The sequence below is a fragment of the Bidens hawaiensis genome, unplaced genomic scaffold (genome assembly GCF_021521415.1).
Source record: "Bidens hawaiensis isolate Kalapana, Puna unplaced genomic scaffold, B.hawaiensis_p1.1 tig00018600_1, whole genome shotgun sequence".
Classification (NCBI taxonomy): domain Eukaryota; kingdom Viridiplantae; phylum Streptophyta; class Magnoliopsida; order Asterales; family Asteraceae; genus Bidens; species Bidens hawaiensis.
Genome location: NW_027492818.1, coordinates 427,006 through 450,324, shown reverse-complemented (window position 1 = coordinate 450,324; position 23,319 = coordinate 427,006).

Sequence of the window (23,319 nt, the reverse complement as noted above, 5' to 3'; positions counted from 1 at the left end):
GAACCGGTTTGGTTCGTCATGATACTGCTACAGTACTGACACTCGTATAAGTAATGATACAAAAAAATCTCTATTTAGGATACATCTTCGTTTTTAACAAAGTTTATACCGGGATGTTGAAGAGAAAATCAAACACAATTGCGAAAACAATAATAAAAAGAAAAGAATACTGTTTCCAATAATATCTACGTTGGTACCGATGTTATTTGATCAGAATATATATATTCGGCTCATCACTGTATCCATACGATAAAATGCGATGATTGAACTATTATTCGAGATATTGACGGTGGAATGAGAGAGTACGGTAAAATGCGATAATAGCTTCGTTCAGTGAAAACAAAAGCCCACCGGTCTCCTAGACTGTTTAGTGAAAACAAAAACGACACTTGAGAAAATTGCAAATATTGTCCTTTATGTTTGTATCGAATTTCATCGTTTGTCCTTTATCTTCAATATTGATCATATTTGTACTTTACGTTTTCAAATGCTACACCGTTTATCATTTGGTCCTAACCAAGTTCGTTTTTCTTGTTAAATCCGGTCGTGTGCCTTACACACGAGGGCGGATTGATAATTTTACCTATTTATTTGATAAAAAGATATAATAATTAAACATTCAAACCACCTGAACACCATATATCTTTATCTACCCCATGACTCCATCTTCATTTCCGGTAAAGGGAGGAGACCGTTCATCTACGGTGAAATCAACTCCTAAATGGCTAAATCCAATTGCTTGAATCAACCACTTATTCTATGGGTAATCTAGTTACAATTGGAGTTTTCTTTTAACCTCTCATAAATCCAATTGCTTGAATCACATTATTTAGGTGGCAAGTGGTGGTGCAATGACGCTCATTTTTTTGTTGGGATCAGTGGTTCTTGGAGGTGATGATGCAATGGTGGCATGCCATGGTGGCCGGTTTGTGGTGCTGATGGGGTTTCCAATCACTCTATCCCGGTGAGGAACTTGGAGAGAGAGAGAGAGAGAGAGAGAGGTTTTGAGTTTTAAAATTCTTCTTATAAAATAAATCGGTAAAATTACTAATTTGCCCTCATGACTTAACGAGCAAAATTTAATAGGGTTAGGGCCAAAGGACAACCGGTGTATCATTTGGAAACGTAAATTACAAATATGATCAATTTTGAAGATAAAGGAAAACCATGAAATTTTGTACAAACGTAAAGATAAATATTTGTAATTCTGTCACACTTTTAAAATGAATAAACGGAAGCCCAAATGAAGAAATAGAAAACACAACAACCAAATGAAAACCAAAATAAGAGATTCACCATCTTAATTATCATGCAAGTCCCTGCTATGTCCAATATAAAAAAAATATCCAAATAACAATTTATTTATTTATTTATCATTATTATTATTGTTATTATTATTATTATTATTATAACAATCGTGGGTTATTATATACATTTTAAACACATAAAGAAGAAATTTATGGAAAATAAGATGATTAAACTATTATTCAAGATATTGAGGGTGGAACGAGAGAGTCACCTCCTTAGTTTCCTGATAGCATCATAAAGTCAAAATAAAAGTCACAAGTCAATGCCAGCCTCTATTAGTGAAAATAAAATCGACACTTTTAAAATGAAGAAATGAGAGCCCAAAATTAAGAAATGAAAACCACAACAGCCAAAAGAAAACTATAATGAGACTCATCATCATAATAAACCTATGAGTCCCTGCTAGACCCAATATAAAAAATAAAAAAACAAATCTTTATTTATTTATTAATTATAATAATAATAATTATTATTATTATTATTTTAACAATAGTGGGTTATTAAACACATGTGAATCACGTAAGGTAGAAATTTTCGAAAATACGATGATTGAACTATTGTTTAAGATATTGAAGGTGGAATGAAAGAGTTATCTCCTTAATCATCCCAGGAGTTTCTGATAGCATCGTAAAGTGAAAACAAAAGTCTGTCAGTCGCTACCTGCCCCTTTTAGTGAAAACAAAATCGAAACTTTTAAAAACGAAGAATAGAAATCCCAAAATGAAGAAATGGAAACCACAACGACCAAAAGAAACTAGAATGAGAGTCTCACCATTTTAATTATCCCTCAAGTCCCTGCTACACCCAATATAAAACAAAAATCCAAAAAACTCTTTTTTATTTATTTATAATTAGTTTTTTAACAATCGTGTGTTATTATACACATGTGCTTCACATAAATTAGAGATTTCTTGAAAATGCGAAAATTGAACTATTATTCAAGATATATAGGGTGGAATGAAAGAGTCACCTATTTAATCATTTCATCAATCACTGATACCCCCTTAAGTGAAAACAAAAGCCCACGAGTCACTGCTAGTTTCGTTTAGTGAAAACAAAAGCGACACTTTAAAATTAAGAAATTAAAGCCTAAAATCAAGAAATGAAAACCCAAACGATCAAAACAAAACTAGAATGAAAGACTCACCATCTTAATCATCCTATAAGTCCCTACTAGGCCCAAATAAAAAAAACTACCTATTTATAATTTATATATAAACAATGATAATTTCACACTTTTGATGTATAAATCTATAAGTTTAAGGATGAAATGTAAACTAGTGAGAATAGAGGGGGTTAATTGTTAAAATACACAAACCAATTTTACATTTTTAATAGTTTTTATATAGAAAATTATAATCTTTAGGGACTAATTGTAAAGAGTGAAAGAGTAGGGGTTTAATATTAAATTATCTAAAGCTTTTAAACTTTAAAATAACAAAACACGTTCTATATGCCGTTCTCTCCTTCCATTTTCCTTGTTGATCTCTCCCTTCTTCCTCTTGCCAGCAGAAACTGAACCACCGGCACCGAATTCGTTAGTTTGGAACATCGATTTTGGTCAACTCGAACACCAAATTCGTTAGATTGGATTGACGAACCGACAATTGGGTATGCGAATTCGATGGTGAATGGAATGGATGCGAATTCCGATTTGGTACATCATGAACCAAAAAGATATTCGCGCAAGGCCAACGAATTCGGTAACTATAGATGTGATGGTTAAAGCTTGGGATCCTTACGGTCTCATGTTTGAAACCCGACTCTAAGGACTTTTCTCATAGTGATGAGTTTCCTCTTTGATTGTGTTTCTAAATAAGTTAGGCCTGAAACTTCGAAAACAATACAAACGATTGACACCCCATCTTAAAAAACACTCGGGTACTAAAAGTAGTTCCGACCGCTCTTAAAATTAGAATTTGAAAGTCCTAACGCATCTTAGCTGAATAACTAAAAACGTGAGGATGTAGAATATCTACTACTAATCCACTTCAACCGTTGGTTTTAAACTTTTAATATCTTCTATGCGTTGGAATATTTTTAAGCGTAACATGCATTTGAACACTTTTAACTGTAATGTATTATAATTATAACCAAGTATGAAATAACTAAAGACCGTCAACAATCAAGAAAGTTAATCAATATTGATAATATCTCTTCTCCAAATACCTTTCACGAAAAACATATAAAAAATATGATCAACTAATTCAAACTCTAGGGAACTGTAATAGCCAGGAAATTATCATATTGAGTTAAAAATATCAACTTTAAAAGTCGAAAGACCCAAAAATATTTTATGATATGATAAGTAAGTTGTATAATGAGATATATATATTATAAAGTTGAAAACATCCTATATTAAGAAACTGAGAAAAATGAATCCACTCCACATGAAAGAAATAAGAAAATGAGAGTCTTTCACATGAGTATAAATAGGAGAGATAAATCAATCACATATGGAAAGTAAGAAAAACTTGGAAGTTCTTTATAAGGAGATGAGTTTCCATATTAATATTCTTATATGACAACATTCACCCAGTGGTCCTAGCAGAGGGGGCAAAACACCCGATGCACACGCGCACAGGCTCGGGCGATGGGCACAATGTGGTGCTTTGAGGGTGCACTTTGCACTTCGCACGCCGCAAGCCGTTTTTGAAAAATGGAAGTAAGACAAAGATGTGACAAGTTGTCAAAGTTAAGGGACTAAAATGAAAAATTCTGAAATATGAGACACTTCGCGCTACGCGAAGGAACAAAAAGAAGTGCTTCGCGCTACACGAAGTGGTCACGAAGTAACCGTGCCATGTAACGACATGTGGCAACACGTCATAGAACACGTGTCACCACGTGACAAGCCTAGTAGCTGACACATCAGAACTATTGGTCTACTTCGCGCGACACGATCAAGTGCTTTGCGATACTTGAAAGACAAAAGATAACAATGGCGGTTAAGTGGTCAGATTGTTGGTCCTTCGCGCTATGCGAAGGAACACAAATTTAGCCTATAAATAGGCAGCCATGGGGTGATGTCTCATTCATCCATCCACACTTCAAAACACACACTTAACCTCGATAAGTGTGACACCGATCCCGACCCTCCAACGCGTTCATTTCTTGAAGTACGTGAAAGGAGTTGAAGTTATATTCGTTTGTTTTGTCGAATACCTACCGACAAGTAAAAGTGTTGCCCACGTCAAGCCTAGTTATTTCATATAAACTAGCCATACAAGGTAGGAGTTATGCCCGAATATTTTATTATATATGTCTTAGACCCTAGTCGGGAGTATAGTCTATTCCTTGATCAATTAATAAGTGAAATATAGTTTACATAAGACAAGGGTATAGATAAAATATTATGATTATAAAGATTTTATAATGTTTCTTAAGAAAAAAGAAACTTAGTATGTACGTTTCTTCATAAAGAAGAAGCGTAGTATCTAAATGCTGAAACCCCTTGGACTAAAGATCCAAGTTTTTTGTAAACATAAATGATTATCAAGGTCGCGATTATGCAAATAGACTAAAGGTCTAAAGCTAGATCGTTGATCTAGTATTTATTGTCACACCCTCAAAATCCGCTAATGGAGTTTTAACGTCAGAGGGTGTGAACTAACAGGATCGGAATCATTAGTTATAATCAAACACCATGTTTAACGTTTTCAAACCAACAAGACATTAAGTCTTAAATTAAATGCGGAAGCGTAAATTGTAAACTAAAAAGTTTGCGCCACACAGGACGACTTAAAAACCCAAGTTAATAAGATAAAAATTAAAAGAAGTTTTCAAGGCGATGGTGTTTAGCGAATGCATGTTCCTATACCGCGCGCCCGCCTCGGCTACATGAGAATAACATACTTAAAGTGTCAACACAGGGTTGGTGAGTTCACATGTTTATATAAATAAAGTGTTTGCATTTGCGTTTGCGTTTGCGTTTGCATTTGCGTTTTCGTTTGCGTTACCAGATAGTGTTAAGTTAATTATATATCAATAGGTAGCTAACCTATCAAGCATATATTACTAAGTGTTCGACACCGAAGATGACTGTTTATCAATTGCCTTGCCACCATGTCAACCACGACCATGGTAATGTGTTAGCCAAGATTACACCCACTCGACCTACCGTCGAGTTTAGAGTTGGGTGGGGTTTGTCAAACCCAGTAGTACTACTCAACAGTGACTCGCTATTATCCAAATATTAACCGGTTCGATGTTATGAAGGACTTTAGTTGGTTTGTTTGCCACTTAGCCTTACAAGTGATATATAAAAACTAAACAAAATCTAAAGTGTTTGGAGTATGTTATCTCCCCCAAGTAAAAAGCGTTTAAAAGAGTAAAAGGGGACGTGAAACTCACTGTTTGCGAAGAATTCAAAAACAAATCCGAGAGATGCGCGTCAAAGAAAATCCTCACTAGTGCTCTAAAACAAAAATGAGATTCTCTAAGTATTTAAACTATTATTGAGTCTCTAGACTCGGCACATAATACCTATGCATGAGATACGTTTCGTGTTTCGTTTGTGAATTATGTGTGACTCGACAAACACATTGGTGACGCGTTTCATGTGTAAACAACTACATAAGTATCAAGCACTAACATTGTACATTACTAGTAATTATTCCCCACAAGGGCAATTTAGTCAAAAACATAGCAAATATCGATCAACAAACACGTTTCATGTATTTTCACATAGTTCAGCAGCTAGTTTTATCAAGACAGAATTCTACTTGGAAAGATTACTCAATTCAACAGATCATACATATCAATTAATTTACCAAAAATCGTCACAGAAGCACACATGAGCTAGGTTTCCAGAACTATTTTTATTGTATTTTTATTCCTCATAGATTTCTCACAATAATCAAAACATTACAGTAAACTCACAGCAGTCAAAATCATGCGCAACAGAATGATATTTGTTATTCCTGTTAAATGGTAAATTCAATTAATGCAAGACCAATTGGGTTAGATTCTTAACTCAATATGTTAACTTCCAGAAGTGGAACCCATTTGGTCTTGTAGTTTATGAGATATCTTAGTCGCAAAACAGCCTAACAGCAGGTCTCCCAAATCAGCCTTGCACAACTGTTTTGTAAAATAATAAAAGCAGACTTTTATACGTCCAAAAATTACAAACTCGGACTTTTCAGAAACTAGACTCGACCTAGTATACTGTAGAATCAACAATAGCATCAAAACATAACATTAACATCAAGTTACAGTCGTCCAAACACGAATTCAATAATCTGTCCAGCATCAGTTTTCATCAAAACTCAATAAACAATTAACCTATGAACAATTAACCATGCAAGCAACCCTCTAGACTAATAATCTATCAACAATCAATAGTTTTAACATCTAGGGTTTATGTTTATTATGCTTAATCATGCAATTAACTCAATGGAATAAACTAGAGAGGATGTAATTTACCTAGCTACCACTTTAATTCTTCAAACAAGCTTGCAAGAAGATTGTATGTGTGTGTGTGTGTGTGTTCACGGCTGCCAAGAGGAGAAGGGGGGAAGGGGACGATCGTATGTAGGGATTAGGGGGTTAGGGTTTGTGTAATAATATGTTTATATTATTAATTATGTTACACTTAGCCCCCTGAACTTCTAGTTAATCAATTTCTAGCATAAACTAGGCTTTTGCTTCTTGAATTTAGTGTTATATATGTATATATATAAATATCAAGTAACACATAGATTAACACATAACTATCATTATCGTTTGTTCACCAACGGTTTGAGTCGACTCGTTTGCGTTTTGGTGCAATCCCGAAAGACTACATGTGTAGTGATTGTCGAGCGTCATTTAAAACCCTAGTTTAAATGTAATGAGATGTGCGTTATAGTTCTAGTGATCTTAAGTTTGAATTGACAGAGTTTGGATTAACGGAGTTAACCTGAAATTGACGAGTGTCACATCATTCCCATGTTGAAAGAAATTTCGTCCCGAAAATTTGAGTCAAGTCACGATGGGTGTTTAAAAAAGCAAGAAAAATTTTCAGCTTGTCATATCATCCCATAGTAGAAAGAAATTTCGTCCCGAAATTTAATTCATACCTCTGGTGATTTCTGACAGTTTGACGGCTTTCGCGGTTTTCGGTGTTTGGTCAACCCTTCAAAAAGGTGAGGATACTTTTTCATCATTTGGTCCTCGCGTTCCCACGTGAACTCTGGTCCACGTCTCGAGTTCCAATGAACTTTAACGATTGGAATTTTGCTGTGCTTGAGTGTTTTGGTTTCCCAATCCAAAATTTCGACTGGTTCTTCGATGAAGCGTAGCTGTTCATCAATTTGCAACTCGCCCAAAGGAACTGCTTGTGTTTCGTCAGAAAGGCATTTCTTCAAGTTGGATACATGGAAAATGTTATGTACGCCACTGAGTTCTGTTGGTAAATCCAATCGGTATGCTACCGGACCAACGCGTTCGGTTATCCGGTATGGGCCAACGTATCGTGGGTTGAGTTTGTTTCGCTTTCCAAAGCGAACTACACCTTTCCAAGGTGAGACTTTGAGTAAAACTTGGTCGTTCACTTGAAATTCAAGAGGCTTTCGGCGCTTGTCGGCGTAACTCTTTTGGTGATCTCGTGCTGCTGCCATGCGGTTTCGGATTTGAAAAATCTTTTCAGAGGTTTCTAGTACTAATTCTGGACCAGTGATTTGGCTATCACCCACTTCTTCCCAGCAAAGAGGTGATCGACACTTCCGTCCGTACAACGCTTCAAACGGCGCTGCTTTAATGCTTGCGTGGTAGCTGTTATTATACGAAAACTCTACCAAGGGCAAGTGAGGTTCCCAACTTTTTCCGAAATCCAACACGCATGCACGCAACATGTCTTCCAAAGTCTGAATGGTGCGTTCACTTTGCCCATCCGTTTGAGGATGGTATGCTGTGCTCATATCGAGGCGGGTGCCTAGTGCGCTCTGTAGTGATTTCCAAAAGTGCGAATTGAAACAGGAATCTCGATCAGATATGATTGAGACAGGCACTCCGTGTCTAGACACTACTTCTTTCATATAGATGTGAGTCAGTCTTTCTATTTTGTCTGATTACTTGATCGCTAAGAAATGCGCAGACTTAGTCAACCAGTCAACGATCACCCATATGGTATCGCATCCCGTCGGTGTTTTGGGTAATCCCGTGATGAAATCCATGGAAATGTGTTCCCATTTCCATGTTGGGAGTTTCGATTGTTGTAGCATACCAGATGGTTTCTGATATTCCACTTTGACTCTTGCACAAGTCAAGCATTTGCTCACGTAGGTGGCAATATCGGCTTTCATGTTTGGCCACCAGTAAAGTGCCTTTAGATCATGGTACATTTTATCTGAGACAGGGTGAATGGAATATCGGGACTTGTGTGCTTCGTCCATCACAAGAGTTCTCAACTCTCCGTATCGAGGGACCCAAATCCGGTTTTCGAAATATCGGACTCCGTCCGATTTGGTTTCAAGCTGATTGTCCATGCACCGCATGAGTTCTGATGGGAGGTTATCGTCTTTCAACGCTTCGAGTTGAGCATCACTAATTTGATCAGGTAAGTTGGCATAAATCGTGAGTTGTAATGCTCGCACCCGTCTAGGTTTATCGGTTTCTTTTCTGCTGAGAGCATCGACCACTACATTGGCCTTGCCAGGGTGGTACTTGATGGCACAGTCATAATCCTTAAGTAGCTTGACCCAATGACGCTATCGCATGTTCAGCTCCTTCTGATCGTAGATATGCTGGAGATTCTTGTCGTCGGTGTAAATGGTAAACTTGGTACCGTATAAGTAATGCCTCCATATCTTAAGAGCAAACACCACAGCTCCGAGTTCCAGGTCATGGGTCGTGTAGTTCTTCTCATGGATCCGTAGTTGTCGAGAGGCATAGGCTATAACCTTCTCGAGTTGCATCAACACGCAACCGAGACCATGTATCGATGCGTCACAATGCACCTTAAAATTCTCCGTTCCTTCGGGGAAGGCTAGGATAGGGGCGCTACAGAGTTTGGTTTTTAACTTTTGGAAGGCGGATTCTTGTGCGTCACCCCAATTGTACTTAGTACCCTTATGTGTCAATGCGGTGAGTGGTTGAGTAATCTTGGAAAATCCCTCAATAAAACGCCGGTAGTAGCCGGCCAGTCCTAGGAATTGTCGCACCTCAGTCGGAGTCTTAGGTGCTTCCCAGTTTTTGATGGTCTCTACCTTGCCGGGATCGACATGGATTCCATTCTCATTGATCACATGTCCTAAGAAGTGAACCTCGCGAAGCCAAATTCGCATTTCGAGAGTTTAGCGTACAGTTGTTCCTTCTTCAGCAATTCTAAGATCAACCTCAGGTGTTCTTCGTGGTCGGTCTTGTTCTTGGAGTAGACGAGGATATCATCAATAAAAACAATCACAAACTTGTCGAGGTACGCCTTGCATACTCTGTTCATGAGATCCATGAATACGGCTGGTGCGTTGGTTAAGCCAAAAGGCATAACTGAAAACTCGTAGTGACCGTACCGAGTTCTGAAAGTCGTCTTTGAAATGTCTTCTTCGCGCACTCTTAATTGATGGTAACCAGATCTCAGATCGATCTTCGAGTAGTAACTCGATCCTTGCAGCTGCTTGAAGAGATCATCAATTCGGGGTAAGGGATAACGGTTTTTAACCGTCACCTTGTTCAATTCTCGGTAGTCGATGCACATGCGGAAAGTCCCGTCCTTCTTTCGAACAAATAAGACAGGAGCTCCCCATGGTGATGAGCTGGGTCGGATAAAACCTTTATCCAACAAATCTTGTAATTGAGTTGACAACTCTTGAAGCTCCGCCGGTGCGAGCCGATACGGGGCTCGTGCTATGGGTGCTGCACCGGGGGCCAATTCGATTTGGAACTCGACTTGTCGAATAGGTGGGAGTCCAGGAAAATCCTCCGGGAAGACTTCAGAAAAATCTCGCACAATCGGTATGTCTTCGATTCGCTTCTCCTCCGCGGGTTTCTTGACAATATGGGCTAAAATTGCTGGATGACCCTTTCGTAAATATTTCTGCGCCTTCATGAGTGTGATGATGCTGGTGGTCATGCCGTTCTTCTCGCCCTCGATCGAAATGATTTCGCCGGAAGGGTAGTGATGTGGACTATCTTGTCGTGACATATAATCTCAGCTCTATTCTCGGATAGCCAGTCCATGCCGACAACGACATCGAAACTACCAAGCGTCAAGGGTATGAGGTCGATATCGAAGGAATGACCCGACAGTTTCAACTTACATCCCGCTAGTACATGAGTTGTTTCTATAGACTTACCTTCGGCTAGTTCAACAGGAAACTTAGCATCTAACGGGGTTGGAGTTAAATCTAAGAGTTTACTAAAGGCTTCCGATATAAAACTCCTATCAGCTCCAGTGTGTCAAACAAAACAGAAGCAAAACAGTCGTTGACAGGAAACTTACCGGTAACCACATTCGGATCGTTGCGGGCCTGGCCCGACCAAATGACGAAAGCTCTACCCTTACCACTGCTTCCGCCACTGTTGCTGCCTCCATTGTTCTCATTATGCTAAGTTTGGGGCAATCCTTCCTGAAATGACCCTCTTGACCACACTCGAAGCACCCTTTAGTCGCCGTAGGCTGTTTAGGAGCACCCTTAGCCGCTAGGTCTCCCCTACAGTCTTTGGCCTGATGACCCATTTTACCGCATCTAAGACACTTGATACGGTCGCATGAGCCAGCATGGTGATAGTTGCACTTGTTGCATTTCGGGTACTTTCCAGCATAGCCACTCGAACCCTGCCCGCCACCGTTGTTGTTATTGTTGGAACCCTGATTATTGAAGCTCCGAGCGAGTTCGGTGTTACACCCCGACCAAAGGCGCCGGAACATGCCGGGGTGCAACGTGATTGGACAAATACACAAGACACTATTTAAAGTGACAATATTTATTCAACTCAATTTATTTCAACAAATCAATAACAACACATCTCGTTCATATAAAAAAATAGCATTCATATTGTTCATTTTACTAATACCCTATAGTCTTGGTAACGTTTTCCATCAAGCACTCGAGTCAACAAAAGTCAAACCTGTAACATTTCATAAAATAAAGTTTGTCAACACAAAGGTTGGTGAGCAATTCATAAGTTTGAGCATATAAGTATATAGTAATAAAAAGCCGCAAAACTTGTATACAAAACAATAAATAAAAGCTATAAACTGGAATAAATAGTTATCGCTAAACAAGTTAGCGACACCTAGCTATTGGCAATTAGTCTAGGATTTTATGACAGTTGCTAATAAGCTTACATTAGCACCACCTAGCTACAAGGGGATGTCGAGTAGTCTAGGATTTATAGTTATCGTTAATAGCATATGTTAACGACACCTTGCCATTGCCAAATGGTATAGGATTTATAGTTTCACCACCCAAAAGCTGTAAACACATAGTCAAATAAGCATACAACACCAAATCGAGCAATTATTCAAGTAAGGTATACAATCACGTTTGTGGGTTTAAGATGCAAGTAATTAAAGCATTTAGTTTGATAAGTATGAAATGTCACCCTAAAACGAAAGATGGAAAAAGGGGTATGAAAGTACTCCATCGACTAATGAACCGAGAAATAAATAGATAAATAAATGAAGCTCGAACGGTAAATGAAATATCCGACTTGAAACGATAAACACCTTAGCTAAAATAAATAACGTAATATATATTAATGAACTTGAAACCATAATGAAATTATATTGGAAACATTGGACGAGAAGGTTCGGTTGTAAATCGGTTTATCGGTTAATTTGTTAATGGTTTGGGACTCGAACTTAAATGATAATTAAAATAAAATAATATTATTTTATTGAGCTTTTAAATAATTAACCAATATTAAATATAAGCAAGACGGGTTTAAAACAAGGGTTCGGTTTTTATAAAAAGAAAGAATTGATAATAAAGTTTATAATAATATTATTAATGATAATAATAATTCTAAAAAGATATGATAGATATATATGTATATATATATATAGATATATATATATAAGATAAAGATGTTAATAATAAAAAAATAATTATTTTTAATAATACTAATATAGTATAATAATTATAACAATAATTATTATTATTAATACTAATAATGATAGTAAAGAATAAAATCTTGATATTAATTTTAAGGTGTTGTTGATAAAAATAGTAATAATAATAAGTAATGATATTGATAGTAAATAATGATACTATACTCGATGTCAGTTCAATTTCTAAACGAGTTCACAAAATAACTATATTAATATTATTGCTAGTAATTAATGATAAAATATGATTTTTAATAGATAATAATAATATGACATTTAATAATATTAATAACAATTTTAATATTTATAATAAAAATAATAATCTTGTTAATAATAGTTTTAACTTCAATATTTATAATAATAATGGTAAGAATAATATTAATAATAAATACCTATAATAGTAAACTCAACATATTAATACTAATAATAGTTTTTATGTAGCAATGTTAGTATTAATAGTAATACAATTTTGTTAGATATAAAAATAACACCGAAACCGGAATAGGATTAGACTCGAACCCGAGACCTCTAGTTCAACAACTTTTGTACAAACCAACCGAACCAAAATAATTAAACCCATAAGAACATAATATATCCATTACCCGGTTGTTCGTCTTTTACCCAAATCAAAACAATCTATACACATCCATACTCGTTTCAAATAATATAACCGATAACAAAAACCATTATTAATAATTTAGATCCGAACAATTTATAAGCGAAACCGAAAGAGCCAATGCCCAAAATTAGTTTACCTATTAGTCGTACACGAGTCGTGGCTCTATACCGAGGAATGAAACGAGTCGCACCTGCCGGAGACGAAAACCGCAACCGGAGGGAGAGAGGTAGAGAAAGAGAGAGAGAGAGAGAGACGATGAGGGAGATAGAGAGACGTGAGAAGTAGAGAGAGGCGAGAGAGATAACAAATTCCGGCCACCGGAAGGCGCGCCGGAAAAAACGAGGAGAGAAAAAGAGGGAGCTGCGTGAGAGGGGGACGGCGAGTGGCCACGGCAGTACACCGGTGGTGGCTGCGGGTGTCGGAGAAAGACGAAAAAGGTGGCCGGAATCTTGGGCTCGCCGGAAAAACTTCCACAAGGGGGGGTAGCGGCTGTGTGTGGTGTGTATGGCTGGAGTGATGGTGGAGTTGGTGATGGTGGGTGTGCTCGCCGGAGGTCGTGGCCGGCCAGGGGCGGCGGCGGGTAGCGGCTGCCGGAAGTAGGGAGGAAGAAGAAGAGGGTGATGGGTGATAATAATAATGTTAGGGTTAGGTTATATTTTTCTTTTTATATGCATAACATATTTTCAAAGCCGGCCCCTCAAGTTTCAATCGTTGTTTAACACGAGTTTAAAGGTTTCCAAAGTTTACAACGAGTTTACGAAAATCCGTTTGAACCTCTTATGTTTTTCTTAACCACACTATATTATGACAAACATCGGTTTATTTAAGATTGAGGTCTATAATAATATTATATAATAATTTAATAAAGTTCTAAAAAAAGTTGAGTCGGTTTTACAAAATAAAAGTTTACAAAACGAAAACAACTCGAGACTCGAATTTGACGAATGTCACAGTATTCCCAACTTTTTAGAAATTTCGTCCCGAAATTAAAAATAAACTTAAAGAAAAATAATTATTAACGAATATTGTCCTTTGTAAAATAATTGCATGAACATTTTTTTTTCTCTTGTAGCAAAGAATAATGTCAAATCATTGCATGACTCGAAAAACGCTACTAATGAGAAGCATAATAAAGGCACTTATATATAGGAAGTACCAGCAGCGTATCCACCATGCCATTATCACGATTCGCATTTCCATCGTTTTCTACCATCATTCTCGGGTCTGAGTTATCGCATACAAGTGTACTTACTATGGCTTCCATACGGGGATTCGATAATTAAGTGTGCACCCATAATTATTTAGATCGTCGTATGGTCCACCTGGTTCGTTCCATTGTGTGGTTTAAGAGACATATTTACTTTGAAATTTTTAAATAATAGATGAGTAAATACATTTGTTGAATTTTACCACTATTGATAAAACAGTACTAGCGGTTGAAAATTTTCGGGATTGACTTTTTAATAGGTAATAAGATGGGATACATAAATGAAACAATTAAAATCTTAAACTATAACCAAGGTGAAAATAACTATTTTGGTTTAAATAAGTAAAGACGATCAAATAAAAAAAATTAGGGTAAACAATTACGAGACGAGGATTGAAGTCAAAAGTCCTCAGCGTGAAGAAATAAGTAAATCATTAGAATCTATGGTTTAAAGCCGGGTCACTAAATTAGTATAAAACTGATTGGTGAAATTTAAGAAAATCCAATAAGTGAGTACATGAGGTAGGGATAAACAATGATACAATTAATAATAGCATACGATGAGTTTCATACGTGAACAAACTTGAGGTTATAAGATTTGAGAATTCGATTTCGTGAAATCACGAGGATGAGGTGAGTTTCTTGGGATGACGCATACGTGTATCAACATAAATAAAAATAGCATTTGATTAACAATCAAGACAATCGATGAAATATGATAAAACATGAGTACGACCACTATTGTGAAACCATTTATATAATTGTCATTATAATAACAGTTTCTAATAGCGCCAAAACTTGTAGACAGCCACACATAGGCCGTTAATAGATTGAATAAAATGATATAGAATAGCGTATAAAATCGTGTCCACATAAATGGTCAAACATAACTAATGGCGTCAACATCCTTACAGGATAAGTCGTGTATGGGTTACGCGCGTACGAGTGAATGAGGTTAAGAGATAAAGAAAATGAGTAACTAAATATATCTCATATCTATATACTTATATGCAGTGTGTAAGATCATAACTAATGGGTCGTTGCGGTTATTGTCTAGTATGCATGCAAATTCTAGTTCGCTATAACCAATGGCTCTGATACCAATCAGTCACACCCTCAAAATCCGCTAATGGAGTTTTACCGTCAGAGGGTGTGAACTAACAGGATCGGAATCATTAGTTATAATCAAACACCATTTTTAACGTTTTCAAACCAACAAGACATTAAGTCTTAAATAAAATGCGGAAGCGTAAATTGTAAACCAAAAAGTTTGCGCCACACAGGACGACTTAAAAACCCAAGTTATTAAGATAAAAATTAAAAGAAGTTTTCAAGGCGATGGTGTTTAGCGAATGCATGTTCCTATACCGCGCGCCCGCCTCGGCTACCTGAGAATAACATACTAAAAGTGTCAACACAGGGTTGGTGAGTTCACATGTTTATATAAATAAAGTGTTCGCGTTTGCGTTTGCCTTTGCGTTTTCGTTTGCGTTACCAGATAGTGTTAAGTTAATTATATATCAATTGGTAGCTAACTTATCAAGCATGTATTACTAAGTGTTCGACACAGAAGCTGACTGTTTATCAATTGCCTTACCACCATGTCAACCACGACCATGGTAATGTGTTAGACAAGATTACACCCACTCGACCTACCGTCGAGTTTAGAGTTGGGTGGGGTTTGTCAAACCCAGTAGTACTACTCGACAGTGAATCGCTATTATCCAAATATTAACCGGTTCGATGTTATGAAGGACTTTAGTTGGTTTGTTTGCCACTTAGCCTTACAAGTGATATATAAAAACTAAACAAAATCTAAAGTGTTTGGAGTATGTTATCTTCCCCAAGTAAAAAGCGTTTAAAAGAGTAAAAGGGGACGTGAAACTCACTGTTTGGGAAGAATTCAAAAACAAATCCAAGAGATGCGCGTCAAAGAAAATCCTCACTAGTGCTCTAAAAAAATGAGATTCTCTAAGTATTTAAACTATAATTGAGTCTCTAGACTCGACACATAATATCTATGCATGAGATACGTTTCGTGTTTCGTTTGTGAATTATGTGTGACTCGACAAACACATTGGTGACACGTTTCATGTGTAAACATACTACATAAGTATCAAGTACTAACATTGTACATTACTAGTAATTATTCCCCACAAGGGCAATTTAGTCAAAAACATAGCAAATATCGATCAACAAACACGTTTCATGTATTTTCACATAGTTCAGCAGCTAGTTTTATCAAGACAGAATTCTACTTGGAAAGATTACTCAATTCAACAGATCATACATATCAATTAATTTACCAAAAATCGTCACAGAAGCACACATGAGCTAGGTTTCCAGAACTATTACAGTAATAATCAAAATATTACAGTAAACTCACAGCAATCAAAATCATGCGCAAAAGAATGATATTTGTTATTCCTGTTAAATGGTAAATTCAATTAATGCAAGACCAATTGGGTTAGATTCTTAACTCAATATGTTAACTTCCAGAAGTGGAACCAACCCATTTGGTCTTGTAGTTTATGAGATATCATAGTCGCAAAACAGCCTAACAGCAGGTCTCCGAAATCAGCCTTGCACAAGAGTTTTGTAAAATAATAAAAACAGACTTTTATACGTCCAAAAATTACAAACTCGGACTTTTCAGAAACTAGACTCGACCTAGTATACTGTAGAATCAACAATCGCATCAAAACATAACATTAACATCGAGTTACAGTCGTCCAAACACGAATTCAATAATCTGTCCAGTATCAGTTTTCATCAAAACTCAATAAACAATTAACCTATGAACAATTAACCATGCAAGAAACTCTCTAGACTCATAATCTATCAACAATCAATAGTTTTAACATCTAGGGTTTATGTTTATTATGCTTAATCATGCAATTAACTCAATGGAATAAACTAGAGAGGATATAATTTACCTAGCTACCACTTTAATTCTTCAAACAAGCTTGCAAGGAGATTGTATGTGTGTGTGTGTTCACGCCTGCCAAGAGGAGAGGGGGGGAAGGGGACGATCGTATGCAGGGATTAGGGGGTTAGGGTTTGTGTAATAATATGTTTATATTATTAATTATGTTACACTTAGCCCCCTGAACTTCTAGTTAATCAATTTCTAGCATAAACTAGGCTTTTGCTTCTTGAATTTAGTGTTATATATGTATATATATATAAATATCAAGTAACACATAGATTAACACATAACTATCAATTACTTATCGTTTGTTCACCAACGGTTTGAGTCGACTCGTTTGCGTTTCGGTGCAATCCCGAAAGACTACATGTGTAGTGATTGTCGAGCGTCATTTAAAACCCTAGTTTAAATGTAATGAGATGTGCCGTATAGTTCTAGTGATCTTAAGTTTGAATTGACGGAGTTTGGATTAACGGAGTTAACCTGAAATTGACGAGTGTCACATTTATATAAGGTTATTCTCATACTATAGGTCCGAGGTAACAAGAAGCATACATCAGTGAGACACACTGATTAAAACAAGATGAATACGTCCAAACTTTTTACAACTTTATAAATCGAGTCATTAAATGTTTACATGGGATTACGTATTCCTAAAAATGTTATAAACAAAGGTAACCTCTGGCCCTCAGGCTATCGTATACGTTTATCTGGATCCTTACGTGGGTAGACAGTGGTGGGCACACCACACCGCACTTGATTATGCCTCTGCCACGTTAATTAGGCCGGACCTAAGTAATTTCCGAGTGGGGATAATCTTGTGTATATTGGTAGTAGCAAAGTAATCTCGAACGCTGCGGTGTTTGCTGAGCGGTTACGAGTAGAGATGGAGTTTGTAATTGTTATTCCAATTTCAGAACTTGGTTATTTTCTAAGCTTCGTTGGGCCGAGACTTAAGTTATGTCAATTAAGTAATAAAATATTTTGTGTCAACATGTTCACCAGCATGTGTTGCTGACGTATTTTATAACTGTTTTACAGGTAATCAATAATAGGTGTTTGGAGATGATGAATAGCCGTTAGATGATCTGACGGCTCAGACGAAGATTTTGATATTAAAATAATGTAGATTATGGTTTTTATGTTCAAACGCTTTGTAACAAACTAACGGGTGTTTTAACCCCGTTTTTTGAAATATATTAATATTTTCATCATAACTTCCACTTTACAACCTTAAAGTCTAATATATTTACAAAATATGTGCCAACTATTGATCACGCTTCTAGGCCCTATGTTGGGACGTGACAGGAACAAAATGGCATATATAGCCAAGTGTAGTCTTACACCTTAAATCACCAGATTAGATGAAACTGAAATCCTACTTTAAATTAGTCTCCGTATGAAGCTACGTTAACAGGGATCCAATTTTAACCAAACAAATCTATTTATTCTAATAAAATACTACATATTTTTGCCACTTGTTAATTCCATTGCCATACTTACTTTTTTTTCCACTTATTTCAATATATGGTCCTTATCTTTTAAATCATTTCAATATATGAATTCAAGTTTGGTTATATTATATATAAATCATAATCTATTTATTCATTAACATTAATTGTGATATAAGAACATAAGAAAATATTAAAATTGAGGTTGTAGGTTTGTTAGAATAAAATTTTAAAGTCACAGGTAATTGCTAATTAAAACAAATAAAAGGTGCATCATTGTCGAATAATTTAAATTTGTATGATAAACTACAAATTGTTTTTTAAACTGGGATTCGAGCATCAGTGCATAACTTTTGATATAAGATTGGTTTTAAATTTTCTCATATGCATTTGAACTCAGGAAAATGTGTATTTTCTTAATTATCTCCAAACGTTTTGTATAAATATTGCAAATATGAAGAATACCTATTATATATATCTTGGTGTTTACCATTAAATTATTGAAGTTGAATATTATAATCTGTATGTATACCGATTTACTATATGAAGTATGTGTCATTTATTTTTATGATTTTTTTTGTGTAGTATAAAGGGTTTTAGATATAAGAAAATCAACATTTAGTTTTCATTATTTTCTTTTATAACTCAAACCAAAAATGCTTTAGAAACCTATATTTTCACATTAATATAAAAAAAAATAGTTAATCTTAGTTATGTAATTTTATTGTAAATTGTAACTGTATAAAATATATGATCATTTTGTGAACTATATTTCACTTAATGGTTAAAGTATAAAATTTTCATCAATTACCCGAGTAATACACGGACCTCAAACTAGTATACTATATTCATCTCGTAAAAAACTTTTGACATGATGCTTCTCAATGACTGAACAGAAAAGCAACCCAAACTATCACCTTCCAATGTCGGTCTTCAAAAATAGTACGAAAGTGAAATTCTATATCATGTATAAAAGATCAGATACATCTTATTTTTCTATATCATGTTTCATTCTAAAATGAAATCATGTTTCCTTAATCCACAAACCTCTTGAATAAGCTCTCTTGAATAAGATTTAGATGTAAATGCCTGAATCCAAAAACTCCATTCCAAAATTATGATCATTAATTTTGTATACTACTTTAATGCAATTGATCCATGAGTTCCCATCTTTTTTCAATCTCCACGACCATTTAAGAGTAACAACAAATTAATATCTACTTATCATATTAAAGCAAAACCATGTTGACTTGGTAAGCCGTAAACAAATTTTAAAAGCAAGATAGTGAGTTCAATTTCCACCAACAACATATTTTTCATTTTATTATTCATGAAAGAGAAATTATAAAAATAAAAACTTATACACTTGACAACATATAATCCTATAGAGAGGGTCTAATTAAATAACATGTAGAAATATCGTCTTGCTTTAATAGTATACGTAGATTAATATGGTTAATGTATTTTATGAATACCGTTTTAAAAATAAAAATGAAAAAGTTTTCGTATTTTATATTCCATTAATATCAATATAGATGGTTTTACGTTAAGGCTATGTGTAGTGGATGGGCTACAAATTGGGGCGAATTGTGACACGTGGCGTCCAGTCAGCAAGGGGTGAGAATTTGTTTTTAGGGTGTAATGGCATAGGGGTTACAAATTGGGCCCATAATATCTTTTTTTATTATTTTCTTTTTATAATTAAACTAATCAAATAAAAACCAATTTCTTCAAATAATTAAATAAAAATGCATTAAAATTAAAAAGAAATACAAAAAAAAAAAAACATAGCTAAAAAAAATACATAACTAAAAATATAAAAAAAACATATAGCTCGGTTGCCGTACATGTTTAGGTTCGGGTTGGGAAATTGAAACGGATACCTCGATTGGTTTAGGTTTATCGGGTTCCATTGTAAGTTCACGTTTGGTTGGTTTTGCGAACCATGGTGTTGACCGAAAGGAGGGAATGGGTGGTTCAGTTGGTTCGGGTTGTTTCTAGGATTCATTTTGCATATACATATATATACACACACAACATATATACATATACATTTACATATATATACACACACAACATATATATACATATATATATATAGATATATATATCACACACACAACATATATACATATACATATACATATATACACACACAACATATATGCATATACATACACACACACAGATATATATATATATATATATATATATATATATATATATATATATATATATATATATATATATCACACACACAACATATATACATATACATATATACACACACACATACATATAATATAATAATATTTCTTCTTCTTCCAGGCAACAAAAACAACCCGCCCCCGCCCCAATTCGCCCACATATCGCCGGGGGGGGGGGGGGTGTTTACGCCCTTTCTCACCCGTTTGTCGCCCACTACACTCAGCCTAATCATGTTAATATTGTATACAAACATACATTTTTCAAATTACGATGAAAGTCAACTATTATATCTACAATTAAAATTATGGTTGTAGTCATTACAAATATATTGTAAGGCCCTGGTCTCTGTGTCCTACTTTAGTGTTGGATTTACTCATAAACATAGTTATAAATATCATAGTGAATTAAAATTTTTCGCGGAAAAGATCAATGTCAACCATTTATTACATAAGTCTTAAAGTTTATACAATATAAAACAAGTATTTAAGTTCAAACATCATAATTTAAGTCTTCAGATGCCAGCTTCTTTATTCTTCTGCCTTGTGCCCCTCTTCAAGCTAGCTGTCTCATTATACTCACATGCGTGCATACTAAAAGTGAGTTACTCTGAGTGAGTTCTAGTTTAACAAGTCATATATTAATCTCACACGCTTACTATACGTGTTTGTATCCGGAGATACTATTCTTACCTTTGACTTGTACTTACATTCTTACTTATTACATGTACATATACTTACTCTTACACATTCTTACATACCATATAATTATTCATACATTCTTGCACGGATATTATAAGGGTTTGTCGGCCTAATTCTTGCACATATATTATAAGGGTTTTCCGCCCTAACTCTTGCACCGATATCATAGATGCAGACACTCTACTTTTGCCCAGATATTATAAGGGTCTGCCACCCTAACTCTTGCATTCTACTCTTACAATTACATATATGAAAGCTAGATATGAAAAAAAAATATTTTCTACTATTTCTTACAATTATGCACACAGCCCCCGAAAACATTCATTATTAAGGGGTCTAGAAACTCACATGTGTCTTTTCCTTTCTGAAGTTATGGTCACACCTCTTCTCAGCTTGGCACGACTAACTGTGTAGCAATTAACAAGCATCACTTAACCACTACTAATTATATCATATTTCTAGGTTAATGAAACTCCTAGCTAACAGGGGTCTGGGGCAGCGAGGTTCTAGGGCAGCGGCCCCTAGTAGGGTCCAATGGGCAGAGCCGTATATATCAAGTGACATATACGCCATATATGTCAAGAGACTTATGTGTCGTATATGTATACTTGTACACATGGCCGTCTTTGAGAATTTATATATCCCGGCCGAGCCGAACTATAAAGGCCCGTAGGCCTTATGAACAACGAAATATATAAGCTAATTTTTATAAATGACAATGAATGTTATAACAATAAATAAAAATAAAATATAATAGGAATAATACTACAACGATGTAAAATCAATATAGTTATTTTAATATATAACCCTAAACTTAATGCTTATACGAGTTACTAATAGAAAATTTATTAAAATTAATATAGTTATTTTAATATATACTTAATTTTTAAAAAGTATTTTAAGGATTTTAAGTAGTATGTTGAAATAAAAACTAAGAGTGAAATATAACTAAAGCAATCCAACGATGTAAAATCAATAGAGAAAATGATTTATTAAACAAATAATAACTATCATAAAAAATTATAAATAAAACTAACAAGTTATATTATTTGATAGATGAATATAGCAGCCAACAAGCCATTAATAAAGTAAAAGTGGTACTATATTCTAAAAGAAAAAAAATAAGGATAAAATAATAAATTCATGTAAGCAGTTATCAAATCAATTAATTTTATTTAAACACCTTCCGTCTCCCCTGTTCTTCACGTCTCTGACTGATCACCGAAAAAGCTTAGCCAGACCATCGGATGATCACCAGAAGCCAGAAAATGTTCAAATATAGTAACTTAATATTTCTCTTTTAACTTTAATTACTCAGTTTAACATAAACTGAGAGGGTCAACCTATGATTTCTTTTCTCGACCAGGTATTCCGGCAGTTAGGTACATCACTAATTTGGTCGGCCGGAGGGTCAAGGGACCCTCTAGACTCCCCCTTTAAATCCGCAGATGCAAACTATATATGTATAAAAAAGTTTGCCTCCCCCCCAAAAAAAAAATTTACGTGCCCCAGACGGGGTGCGGCTCGCACACCCCCGGGCCGGCCCTGCTTGTACATATACGCCTGTATATACAAAAGATTTATTTCAAGGATTTAACAAGAAAAACAAGTTCTGGTTTTCTTTAATCGTATCAACGAGTTCTAGGTTTTCGTCTTTTAAATTCGCTGCTGAGGTTAGTGAAGTTTACTTGCTTTTTTGTTTGAAATAACTCAAAATATCACGGATTTCGGATTATAGATAGCTACATTTATAATTTGTTCATAATTTTGTTCATTCAATTAATTTGGAGAAAATTTTAGGGTTTTTTTTGTATAATACCAAATTCTAATGCAATATTATTTTGAGTTAATGTAAATATACACTATT